At 48.4% G+C, this 13,744-nt stretch overlaps 1 protein-coding gene across 1 annotated transcript in view; it reads right to left on the reverse strand.

Annotated features, from left to right (window-relative positions):
• Positions 1-3,128, reverse strand: part of PACSIN1 (protein kinase C and casein kinase substrate in neurons 1) — a 62,860-nt gene extending 59,732 nt beyond the window's left edge. Inside the window, exon 1 of the mRNA XM_057700609.1 lies at positions 2,997-3,128. The gene's annotated coding sequence lies outside the window, so the exon portion shown is untranslated. The remainder of the gene's footprint in view (positions 1-2,996) is intronic.
• Between the last annotated feature and the right edge of the window lie 10,616 nt (positions 3,129-13,744).

Below are 13,744 nucleotides of genomic sequence, written 5' to 3' on the forward strand. Positions count from 1 at the left end.
ACTCGCCCCACAAGCAGGAGCGGGGCTACTGTGTGCCAGGCACTGGGGCCTCTGCGAACCGGACACAGACCCTGCCCCCAAGGACTCCACAGCCTTGGATGGGGGGGCGGCAATGAAAAGCCAGAGAGGATATTGTGCGGGGTGAGGTGGGCTAGGTGTGGGGAGGAGGAATTCGTGGAAGCTTCTGGAAGGAAGAAAAGTCTCAGCAGACCCCTGAGGATGAGAAGGAATGGGTAGGGAGGAGGGAGGGAGCGTGTTCTAGGCAGGGGATCAGCCTGCGCAAAGGCCTGCAGGTGAGAGAAGTGTGATTTATTTGAGGAACTGAAAGCTGTTCAGAGCAGCTGGAGGGCAGAGGTGGGGTGAGAAGGGAGAGGAAGCCCTGGCTTGGGGAGGGCAGCGGGGCCACAGGAGGGAGACTGTACTTTGTCCTCAGGGCAGTGGGGAGCCGCTGAAGGAGGCAGAGCAAGGGAGTGACAGCCTCAGACGTGCATCTTATAAAGATCTCTGCCTGCCACACGGTAGGTGCTCAAAGAGCCCCAGTGCTATGGGTGTTATTATCTTGAGCGTCCAACACCATCAGTCACACTTAACCATGTACACACTACCTACCATGTGGGGCCTTTAGCCACAGAGAACCTGAAGCCTGTGTCTCCATAGAGACGAGCCCCCAGCAGCGGGGTCCACAGTCCTCTGGCTCTTGCATTAGGGGATGTATTAGGGAATAATGGACTCTGGAGCCAGGTTCAAATCCTAGCTCCTCGAATTTCAAACCACGTGACCTTGGATAGATAGCTTCTCTGTGCCTCAGTCTCCTCATTTGTAAAATGGGGGTAACAGTAGTACCTACCTCATTGGGCTAATGTGAGGACTGAATGACTCAATACATGAAAAATAGTTGCCTCCTGGCACATGGCAGATGCCGTGCACTGTTAGCTTCTACTGTTTTTACTGCATCCTTCCTGGTAAGTCCCCCAGGGCCAACCACTTGCAGGCACTAACCACACCATCCTCCACCTCCTCCCCCTAGCCCTGAAGCATTCACCCTTACTCTCTCCATTACTAGGGGCCAAGACAGAGCCAGATGGCATTCAGGACAATTGGACACTCTGACCTGGGTCCGGGGCCTCACCCCAGCTCCCTCGAGCCCAGTGGAGAGAGCAATGGACTTGGGGCCAGGAGCTGAGTGCCGCTGGCCCTGGCTCTGCTGCTGATCCTCTCTGGGCCTCAGAATGCCCCTCTGTGAGATGAGAAGAAGAACATCTTGCAGATGTCTTATCAGTATGGCTGTCAAAGGGGCAGCAAGGGCTGGGGAAGCTTTGGGAATGTCCACGTCACAGACACAGCCTTGTGGCTGGGCCAGAACCCTTGCTTGGCAGCCTCCTCTTCTGGCCTGGATCAACTCCTCCACACAATCATAAGATCTGTTCAGACCTCACTATGAGGACCTCGGAGGCTGAGGATGACCTGGCTGGGCCTTCACAGACGCACTGATGCTGACCAGGACTCTCCCAAGGGCTGGGACAGAGGCAGAGGCCCTCGTGCAAGCTTAGCACTCCAGGAGGAAAGTGCCAACCCAGGGGCCTGAGAAAAGCCAGACCTTCACCAGGGCCTTCCATCAAGCCTGGACCAGCCAGGGACTCACACGGGGGCCCCAAAAGACCCTTTGGAGCCATTGGGACTGCAGTGTTTATCTCTGAATGCCATAGCTGCCCAGCACTTCCAGGTCCAGGAAGGACCTAAATGGGAGTGTCTGTTTTTGGTGGCTCTTAGGTCCTGGGGAATGGGAGGAAAGCCCAAGATGGAGCTCACCTCCCTCTTTCAGGTTGCTAGCTATTTCTCAGAGTTCAAGTTGATTCATTCACTCATTCTGCAAACATTTACTTGGTGCCAGACCCTGGTCAGGTGCAGGGGCGATGACAGATGAATCAGACACGTTCCCACCCTAAAGCACTTCTGTGTAGGGGGCGACAGACAAGGCATAAATAACCAAGCCACAGGCACGCTAGGCTGGAGAATGCAGGACAGGAGGCAAGGATCTCACCCAGGGTATCAGAAAGCTGCCTGGAGGGGTGTGTTTGTGAGTGGCTTATGGATCTATGATGGGAAGGCCAGGTGGGTGAGGGATAGAACCTCCAAAATCGACAGACGGTTCTGTTTGCACCCCCGCCATGCCAGAGCCAGGGCAACACGAGTTATTTATGGTTGTGCCCAGAGAAAAGCGGCGGCATGTGTCACTGCACGTAGGGTACAGAGCTGGGCAGTGGAGGGTGGGGGGCAGCTGGGGCTTGAAGCTGGGTCTGGCCAAGCTCTGTGGTTTGCAGCTGTGTCCCTCACACCCTGATGACCTTTTAATCTTTTCATGCCTCCTGTAAGGCAAAAATAAGAGGAGAGAGTTCTAACAGGCAGCAAGTGGCCTGGGGGTGGGGAGGAGGGCAGTGCTAGACAGACCTTGGTTTCTGCTGTATCTGCGGGCCATTTATCCTCACCTCCTTCTCCTCTCCCCCCTCCCAATACAGCTGTGGGGGAAAGCGCAGAGGGACAGAAGAAAATATCTTTAATTGTAAACCAGACAGGACATAGGGCGTGCATCAGCTGCTGTGTTTCTCCCCAGCCCACTCTGGTCCACAAACAGCCTACGCACCAAGCTGGCATCAGCCCACCCACCCTGCTGGTATCGGAACAAGCCAGGCCAGAGACTCGGACGGGACCCGGGGCGTGTGTCCCATCTTCCCAAGGAACCTACTTCCTGCGTTTTCCCTCGGGGAAAGGCCTCCACCAGGTCCCTCTCCCAGGGGGCCCACCGCAGGGACATCGTGATACTGCCTGGGTGATGCTGGCGAACCCCGGCGCTTGCAAAGCATCCCGAGCCAGGCACTCACCTTTCTGCAGGTAACTGTCCGATTCTCCCCTGTCCGTCTCTGTGCCCACCGCAAACACGCACCCCCTGACTGGAGTCCTCCCTCCCCACCCCGGAGCCCAGGGCTACACCCCCCTACCTGGGGGGAGGTGCGCCTGGCACCATCGGCGGCGCCGCGGGGCCAAGCGGGGCGTCTGGGGCCCGGCCTCAAGCCCCGACGACTTCCCGGGGGAAGAGAGGCTGCGCCGCCGCCGCGTCCCTCCAGATCTCGCCGGGGCTGCGGGAAGGAGGAAGGTCAGAGCCGAGGAGGAGGGGGAGGCCGAGGGAGGAGGCGCGCACAGATGGGCGCAGATTAGCGAGGCATTTTTAGCGAGCCAATGGCGGCGCGGCGCAGGGCGGCGCGGTGCCTGCGCAGGTGGAAGCGCCGCGGCTGCTGAGGCGGCAGCAACCGGCTTAGGAGGTGCGGGGGGAGGGGGTAGGCAGCACCCCCAGCTGCCAGGCAGGCGCCCTCCTCCGGGGGGGTGCCCGGCGGTGCCGCAGCAGAGGGGCTCTGTGGCCGGCGGGTGCAGAGAGCACCTCCCTTGCACCCTCCTCCCCAACCCTCCTGCAGGAGTATCGTGGACCCCGGGGTGTCTCTCCCCTCCCCCTCTTTGCCCTTTCCTCACTTTTTAGGACATTCCTCCGGCCCGGTCTGTTTCCGGCCTCTTTTCATCCTGCGTCTTCTGGTACATGCGGGGTCGTGTGTGGTGGGTATGTCTGCCATGGGGGGGCGGGGGCGGGGGGCGGTGCTCCGGAGTGAGGGCCCCTCCTCCACCACCATCCCACCCATAACCCCCCTACCCCACATCAGCTTCGCCCAGAAATGCCCCATTGACCCCACGGGGCAGTCACTAACCCGCCTGCCCTGTTTCTAGCTGGACCTGCTGTCACCAAGACAGACCAGGCCACCTCCTGGCGGCTCTCTGGGGGGCTCATTGTGACCCCCCCCCCCACGCCTTCACTCTACAGTTCAAGACTGCCTATCTTGAACCCTGAATGCTGCTGGAACCCTGTACACTGCAGGGGGCTCTGGGGCAGCTCTCTTCACTGCAGACTGGCAAGGAACTGCCTTGGATTTATAAATAGAATTTATTCAACACACATCTATTGAGAGCCTATTATGTGCAGGGCACTGATGAGAGGCTGGACTGCAGCAGAGTACAAAACAGACAAAATGGGGGTGGAGAATAAATTGGGAGGTGGGATTGACATATACACAATACTATATGTAAAGCAGATAACTAATAAGAACCTATTGTAGAGCGCAGGGAACTCTACTCAATACTCTGTAATGGGCTATATGGGAAAAGCATCTAAAGAAAGAGTGGATATATGTATATGTATAACTGATTCACTTTGTTGTACAGCAGAAACTAACACTTTGTAAATCAACTATACTCCAATAAAAAAATTCATTGAAAATACTTTATTGCTAAAAAATGCTAACCACCAGGAAAAAAAAAAACAGACAAAATCTCTGCCCTTCAGGTACTTCACATTGTGAGGGAAGACAAGTGTTAAATATAATAAATTGTATATAGTGTATGCTTTAAAGTGATATGCACAAAGTAAGAAAATAAAGCTAAAGAAAGGGAAGGAAAGTGAGGGTGGTCGGGGTGAGAATAGGTCCCAGCGATTTGTGGGGAGTGGGTGCGACTGAATTTGATGGTAAGCCCCTCAGGTAAGCATGTAAACTAATTTGTCATAGAGCTCATCACTCCCTAATGTTTGCACCTGGGCTCTTCACACATTGCTATTTCCTGCCCTCCCTTTCCATCTCCTCTCAACAGAGGCACTGAAATGCAGGACCCCAGTGCCCCAGGGGAATGCCCAAGTACAGCATGTATTCATTCATTCAAAAAGAATTCTCCGAGCACTGGTCATATGTTAGGTGTTAGAGTCTAAAGGAACTCAGTATCTGATTGCAGAGGCCAGACAGCAGTACCTACCCCAAGGATGAACAGGACAGCCAGGGGAGTGGACAATATTCCATAGTAGGTCAGATGGCTCTGGATTAAAGCCATCCAGAAGGCTTCCTGGAGGAGGCAGCATTCCAGTGGGGTGCTGAACAATAGCTGTGATTCTGGTGAGTCAGATGGGGCAGGAGGCAGAGAAGGATGACTGGGAGACATTTGGTGGGTGGTTGGAGCTGGGATCCTGGAGCATTTCTGGACACCCTTCGTGTCAGGGGTAGGCTGATGTCTGGAGCTGATGAAGTCCCACCCCTGTCTCTACCACAGCAGTTCCTGGTCCCAGCTGCTCTCACCTCCACCTGCTGTTTTCCATTGCCCCAGGAGGAGGCATGATGAGCATGTAGGGGGGAAAACATAGACTTTCCTCTGTTGCTTGTTTGCTGGGTAAAGATGGGCATATAACTTAACCTCTCTGATGTTCTGCCCCCTTATCTTAATAGCTGTGTGACAAGTGACTTAATTGATCTATGCCTTGGTTCCCTCGTTTGGAAAATGGAAGAGCAACAGTACCTGCCTCACAGGTTGTGTATTATACAAGACAGTCCAGGTGAACTGCTTAGCATGTAGTTTTGTCTTTGTTATGATGAGAATTACACTTGCCTCAATAGGGTTGTTGGAATTAGATAAAGAATGTAACGCACCTAGCATAGTGCCTGGAACGTAACAGTCGTGCAATAGTGTCTATTATATTATTGCTAACTACATATACCCACAAATCTCTCCCTTTTGGTCTCATCCAGTGCTACGAAATTCCCCTGTTAGACAGAAATTTTTTTTTTTTTTTTGACTGCGCAATGCAGCCTTCTCCGACCAGGGATTGAACTGTGTTCTCTGCATTGGGAGTGGAGTCTTAACCACTGGACCACCAGAGAAGTCCCAGACAGAACTTTCTTAATGTGAAAGGCTAATTCCCCAAGAAAGTATTCTTTAAATTTATTTATTTATTTTAATTAATTTATTTTTTGGCTGCATGGGGTCACTTGCAGCGTGCAGGATCTTCGTTGAGGCATGCAGGATCTTTTGTTGCGGTGCATGGGCTGCGTGGGCTCTTAGTTGTGGCACGGGCTTCTTTCTAGTTGCTGTGGTGTGTGGGCCCAAGAGGGTCTTAAAGTGCAATTTAGGATAGAAAGACTAGAATATCTGCCCCTCCCCTACTATACGTGTGTCATCAGGGACTTTGGTGTAGATGGAATGGAGCCCAGGAGGGGGAAGTTTTGAAAAGGCAGTGAAGTCCATACCACGGGACACTCAATGTCCCTTGGCAGCCAGGCATTTAGTGGAGGATGGCAAGGTCAGGAAGGGCACAGGTATTCACAGGTGATGGGGTCATAATGCAAAGCGCTCACAGAGGCCGGAGACTGGAGGTTTGGGGCAGTCATGGGAGGGTCTTGGAGACCTGATTAGGCAGATGGTGGAGGGAGGTGGTGGGAGAGGGGGTGAGAGTAAGCAGAGGAGCTGGGCTTACTCCATTTGAAGTTGAGGTATGCTGAGCATTGAATTAAGACCTTAGCAGCCCCAAGCCCTGAAAAAAATGAGAATGGAAAACACACACACACACACACACACACACACACACACACACACACACACTACATCTCTTACCCATGTGTAATCCAAAATGAAATATTTTGGAAACTGACACAGAACTTCCATGCTTCCTAAAATTAAACTAGCTTCCTTCTAGATTTTCTTTTTTTTTAAAGACTTTTATTGAGATATAATTGACATTCAATAAACCGCATATATTTAAAGCGTACAATTTGATAATTTTTTTCTTATCAGTAATGTATATATGGCAATCCCAAACTCCCAATTCATCCCACCCCATCCCACCCCCGCTTTCCCTCCTTGGTATCCATATGGTTGTTCTTACATCTTTGTCTCTATTTCTGCCTTGCAAACCAGTTGATCTGTACCATTTTTCTAGATTCTGCATATATGCATTAATACACAATATTTGTTTTTCTCTTTCTGACTTACTTCGCTCTGTATGACAGTCTCTAGGTCCATCCATGTCTCTACAAATGTCCCAATTTCATTCCTTTTTATGGCTGAGTAATATTACATTGTATATATTTACCACATCTTCTTTATCCATTCATCTGTTGATGGACATTGAGGTTTCTTCCATGACCTGGCTATTGTAAATAGTGCTGCAATGAACATTGGGGTGCATGTGTCTTTTTGAATTACAGTATTCTCTGGGTATATGCCCAGTAGTGGGATTTCTGGGTCATATGATAATTCCATTTTTAGTTTTTAAGGAACCTCCATACTGTTCTCCATAGTGGCTGTATCAATTTACATTTCCACCAACAGTGCAAAACCCTCTCCAGCATTTATTGTTTGTAGATTTTCTGATGATGCCCATTTCAACTGGTGTGAGATGATACCTCATTGTAGTTTTGTTTTGCATTTCTCTGATTAGTGATGTTGAACAGCTTTTCATGTGCCTCTTGGCCATCTGTATGTCTTCTTTGGAGAAATGCCTATTTATGTCTTCTGTCCATTTTTTGATTGGGTTGTTTGTTTGATATTGAGCTGTATGAACTGTTTATATATTTGGGGGATTAATCATTTGTCTGTTGATCCATTTGCAAATATTTTCTCCCATTCTGAGGGTTGTCTTTTCATCTTGTTTATAGTTTCCTTTGCTGTGCAGAAGCTTTTAAGTTTCATTAGGTCCCACTTGCTTATTTTTGTTTTTATTTCCATTACTCTAGGAAGCAGACTTCTAGATTTTCTGACTGCAAAACTTATGTTTATCAAAGCTAAACTAACCCCCCTCCCCATCTCCATCTCCCTCTCTTATTGTTTTGTGCCCCATCCAGAGACTGAGACTAAGACTTTCTCCCATTTTCATAGTTCTTTTCACTTTTCACTGTTTTCTTTCTTTCTTTTTTTTTTTCCCTTTTTTTTTTTTGGCAGTGCTGCATGGCTTGCGGAATCTTGGTTCCCCAACCAGGGATTGAACCCCAACCCTCGGCAGCGAGAGCCTGGAGTCCTAACCACTGAACCACAAGGGAATCCCATCTTTTCACTTTTCAAAGTCTTTTCCCATCTCTGATCTCCCCCAAAACTTACTTTCCTCAGTCTCAGTAAGTTCTGATCCATCTGGGATTCCATGGGACCTTCGTTACCCACCTGGAGCCCCAAGCCACCCCTGGGTCACGGGCCTCCTCTGCTAGACTCCCCATGCCATTCAGAGCAAGAAGGCAGGCAGGCCCACTTCAGAGAAGTTCTGCAGAAAAAACAGAAAGGACATGTAGACAGGAGGGAAGACCAGCGCTGAACTTACACTTGGAGTCAGTCGATCAATTAACGAATTGATGTTAATATCGATTGCATGTTTAGCCTGGGGGAAATGGAGGGAGATGGGAAGGATTTGAATTCCCTTTTGTTCCATCTGACATGGAAGACTTCAAGGAGGAGGTGATGTTTTCAGGAGTTCCTCTATTCTCACCATGTCTCTGGTTGGAAAGGAAGGGCAGGGAGTGTGTCCCAATTTCGGCAGGGCAGGACTCTGAAGCCCAGAGAGGAAAAGTGACTCGTTCAAGGTCACACAGCTCATTGGTGACAGAGCTGGTCTAAAAACAGATCTGACTTCTGGTCAGGTGCTGCCGTCACCAGATCCCTCTACCTCCCCGGCAAATCTGCATGGAGGTGGGGCACTACCAGGCGGGAAAGCGATTGGCCCAGTAGCCCCAGGGTGTTTCATTTTCTAAGCTGCCTCCCAGCAAGAGGCACAGAGGTGAGCAGGACTCCCCCCCCCCCGCCCCCCCCCCCCTGCAGAGATAAAAGTACGTTAAAAAGAGCCTCACAGCCCCTTCTGCCCTCTCCTTATCTTCCCACCAGCTGGCTTCACACTTGCAAATTGGTTTCCATCACCTGCCTGGTGGACAGAGGCTGTTGCCAGCTGTACCTTGAATCCAGAGACCAGGGTGTCAGGGTCTTGAAATTGTGGCTTTCTCTGTCCATGACTCATGCGGGGAGGGGAGCAGGGTAAAAAAGCCCTGAAGACATATGATCTTGACAAGGCACTCAATCTTTGGAGGTTATGGTTAGGACCCAGACTATGCTTGAGAGAGGGTTCGCCCCAGCACATACCATACATAGACAATGGCAAACTCAAAGCACTTTTCTCGGACCAGGCACTTGTAAGCACCTTACACATATAAACTACTGGGGATAGGTACAATTACTAGCCCCATTTACCAATAAGGAAACTAAGGCCCAGAGAGTCTAGGTAATTAGCCCAAGGTCACACAGCTGGTAAGTAGTGGATCTGGGATTCAAACAAATGCAGTCTGGTTCCAAAAGCCAGGCTCATAATCACTCAGCTAGGAAGGAAGCAAACATTTACTGAGTCTCTTACTATCTGCAGGAGGATTTTACATGATCTTAGTACTATTATCCCCATTTTACAGATGAGGAAACTGAGGCTCAGTGGGTCCTTTGTGGGGGCTGCTCAAAGTATAAAAAGGAAAGACATTTGAGATGATCCTTATGGAATTTGCTCTGGAACAGACCTCAGGGCCTGCACACCATTCCCACCTAGTGGCGTTATACCTTAAATGCAGGCAGAATACCTAAGCAGATGCTGGGTGCCAAGTTCAACATCCAGCAAAGATTTTGTATTTGTGTTTGTGTTTTGGTTTTTAATTTATGTGTCCTGAACAGCAAAAAGGTGTGGTTTGCTCATAATAATCTTGTATATTGAAGATGTGGTTGTGAGCAGAGCTCAGCATTTGTAATATCAACTTCAGAATTAATACCTGGGGGGGAAGGGAATCTGTATGATTTGTTGATTTTTAGTTTTCCAAAGGGCTTCCACATACATTGTCTCATTGGACTCTTACCACACCCCGTATTACTTTGACTCCTACTTTTTTTTTGATGAGGCACTGAGACTTCTCAAGGGAGTTTGATTGCACTGGCATTGGGACCTATCCCTGATGGCTCCACAATCTGGATCTTGTAACAGGAGAGGCCCATGGAGGGTCAAAGCCCCCAGTTCCAGGCCCAGAGAGGCTGGGTGACTAGATCCCGTGAGTCAGTGGCAGTCCTGGGTCTCGATATCTGGCTTCCTCAATTATAGGGCCGAGTTCCTCTCTAGTCCTGGGCAGTGTTTCAGCTTCTGCTTCCTCCAAAGCAAACCTCCAGCCCATGAGGCTCCTCCAGCCCATGGTCTCTGCTTTGCTTCTTTTCAGTCTGAGAGCCTGGGGTCTTCCTTCCTCCCACTTATCCTTTCTCATGCAGTCAATGTTAGACCAAGGAGGAGAAAACAACAGCTCTGATACATTTGCCTGCTCACCACCCTCACCTTCTGGCCCCTTGTCCCCGTTCATGCCAGCTCCTCCCATCCCAGAACCAGGAGGCTAAAGCCCAGATGTGATGGGAATACATCATGGGGTGTAGGGGTGGGCACTGCCATCTGATCCTGCTTCTGCCATCAGCTCACCATGTGGCCTGGGACACTTTGCCTCTCAGACCTCAGTTTCCTCACCAACACAATGGGGATGCATCATGACGTAGTGTGTTAGAACGAAGACTGCAAACCACCTGAGTCCCCCAGGGGGTTTATTAGACACGTCATGGCATAGCCATGCAGTGGAATATTATACAGCTGATTAAAGGGAATGGAAGGGGACTTCTTAGGTGGAGCAGTGGTTAAGGATCCTTCTGCCAATGAAGGGGACACGGGTTCAATCTCTGCTCCAGGAAGATCCCACATGCCGAGGAGCAACTAAGCCCGTGGGCCACAACTACTCAGCCTGTGCTCTAGAGTCCACGAGCCACAGCTACTGAAGCTCGTGTACCTAGAGCCTGTGCTCCGCAACAAAAGAAGTCACAACAATGAGGAGTCCATACACCAACGAAGAGTAGCCCCTGCTCGCTGCTACTAGAGAGAGAAAGCTTGCGTGCAGCAACGAAGACCCAACACAGCCAATAAATAAATAAATAAATAAATAAATAAATAAATAAGAATGAGGCAGTCCTTGACATTCTGGTATGAAACAATCACCAAATATCTACTTCAACAGGAAAAAGCAAGTTGCAAAGCTGTGAGTATAGTCACTACATGCCTCTATATATTTTCAAAGTGATGGTGGAAGAATATACATCCATGTTTGCTTGTAAATGCAGAGGACGTTTCTGGTAAGACACAAGGACCTGGAAAGAGTGGGCATTTCCCTGGAAGAGAATTGGATGTAGGGCAGGGAGACTCAGCTCTGCGGATCCTTGTATTCCTTTTTGATGTTTGAACCGTTTGAATGTATCACCTATTCCAAAAAATTCAGTTGTACATTTTAAAGATAAAAATAAATACAAGGGGAGAAGAGTGATAAGCACTGTTCACGTGGTCTTGCTTTATCCTTGACCCTATTCCAAGTGCCCTACAACCAATATCTCACTTAGTTCTCACAACAGAGCTATGAGGAAGGTATTATTATTATCCTCCCATTTTACAGATGAGGAAACTGAGGCACAGAGAGGTGGAATACCTTGCCCAGCTCATGCAGGAAGGAAACAATGGCACTTGGTCTGGCCCCACACTGTTGAACTGTCTCACATTCACAGCCAGTCCACACCCCTCACAGGTATGTGATGAGCGTGGGCACGAAAGCCCTTTGAAGAGTCGAGTGGCCTGCAAAGTGGGAAATCTTTGCTTATCTTGGCTGTGACTGAGTGTATTTTCCAAAGCTGTCTGCAATAATAGCTCCCATCCACATGCTTATCCAAGCGATGGAGTCTGTTTCTCCACCTGCCTTCATTCTGAGTGTCCAGTGACTACTCTGACCAATAGAGTGTGACAGAAGTGAAGAGGAAGAGAGGACAGAGCCCCTGGCAGGCTCCTTGGTGACAGCCTCCAGCAACGTGCAACAATGGCAGCCATTGTAAGGTGCCGGCTCAAGTGCTATCTGAACTTCACCCTCTTTTCTCTCCTTTTGCCCTGATGGTCTGATGGCACCATCAGCACCACCTCTGATTGTGCTAAACCACATGCCCTGCTGCCCCTAAGCCGTAAGTCACCACTTTATTGCATCAATAAGGCAACCAGTGGAGTGGATGTTGGTTATCTGTCTCCCTGGCAGTATTGGGAGCTCCTTGGACTTGGCCCATCCTCAGGGTGGAGTGGGATGGCTTGGCGCCATCATTTGAGCCCTGGACCCTTCTCCATCCCGCATCATTTCTCTCTCTCTGTCTAATAAAGTTCCTTGTGACTTTACTCATAGACTAACTGAGACAAGTACAGACTGGTAGTGTTCTATTCAAGCCATACTTCATTTTTTCCTTTATTCCATCTGTTGAGGGCCTACTGTGACCCATGCACTGTTCTGGGTGCTTGGGAACGCCGTCATGAATAAGACAGTCAAAATTCCCACCCTTGTGGATCGCACAGTCTGGTAGGAAGAAAAATGATAAGCAGGTACACAAATAAATATAATGTCAGGTGGTGATAGTGCTATGAAGAATAACAGGGGTTCAAGAGTTCAAGAAGGCATATTCTTTGTAAGGGAGGTTAGTGAATGCTCCTGAGAAATCATCAGTACATCAAAACTTCTTGATAAAATTCACATCTGCAAAATTTGACCAGAGAAATTATACTTGGTTGAAATACAGCCACAAAGAAAACACAATTGCAGGACTTCTAAACAGTGAAACTTAGTATGTACTCTCAGGCTTCCCTGGTAGCACAGTGGTTAAGAATCCACCTGCCAGTGCAGGGGACACGGATTGGATCCCTGGTCCGGGAAGATCCCACGTGCCATGAACTAACTAAGCCCATGTGCCACAACTACTGAGCCTGTGCTCTAGAGCCCGAGAGCCACAACTAATGAGCCTGCGCTCCACAACTACTGAAGCCTGTGCACCTAGAGCCTGTGCTCTGCAAAAAAAGAAGCCACCGCAATGAGAAGACCACGTACCACAACAAAGAGTAGCCCCTGCTCTCTGCAACTACAGAAAGCCCGAGCAGTAACGAAGACTGAACGCAGCCAATAAATAAGTAATTAATTATTAAAAATGTACTCTTCCCTAGGGGGAAAGAAAAGGCATTACGTCTAACGGAATTTTTTAAATTATTAGAAAAGAATGGATCCCAATGACAATAATCTCAGCGTGGTAAAAATCAAAATGGAAAACATTTTACTGCATGCTATAGAAAATTGCTCGAAAAATGATCTTTTGATATCATTTACTCCAGAAATATTTTCTCAATGAAAAGTGACAGCGGAAATAAATCTGATAGAAATTTTATATTTAAAAAATGAGGTCAGTTGGCAAATTCATAGAGACAGAAAGTAGATCAGTGGTTGCCAGGGAATGAGGAGATGGGTGAAGAGGGAATAACTGCTAAAGGGTATGGGAGTTCTTTTTGGGGTGATGGAAATGTTCTGGAATTGGACAGTATGATGGCTCCACAACATTCTGAATATACTAAATGCTACTGAATTATATGCTTTAAAATGGTGAATTTTTTGTTATGTGAATTATCTAATATAATTTATTGTTATATGAATTATATATCAGTTTATTTTATATTTATTTATTTACTTATTTAGAATGTGTATATCAGTTTAAAATAGCAAAAATAAAGTCAAGTTTTTCTCCTACTGTCTTTTTTAATTAAAAAAAACTTTAAAATTTTTTATTGAATGACTTCCCGGGTGGTCCAATGGATAAGGCTCTGTGCTCCCAATGCAGGGGTCCAGAGTTCAGTCCCTGGCCAGGGAAATAGATCTCTCATGCCGCAACTAAAGATCCCACATGCCACAACTAAGACTCAGTGCAGCCAAATAAATAAATAAATATTTAAAAAAAATTTTATTGAAGTATATTTCTTGTACAGTAATATTATATGCTATAAGTA

This window comes from Hippopotamus amphibius, chromosome 11 (assembly GCF_030028045.1).
Source record: "Hippopotamus amphibius kiboko isolate mHipAmp2 chromosome 11, mHipAmp2.hap2, whole genome shotgun sequence".
NCBI lineage: Eukaryota > Metazoa > Chordata > Mammalia > Artiodactyla > Hippopotamidae > Hippopotamus > Hippopotamus amphibius.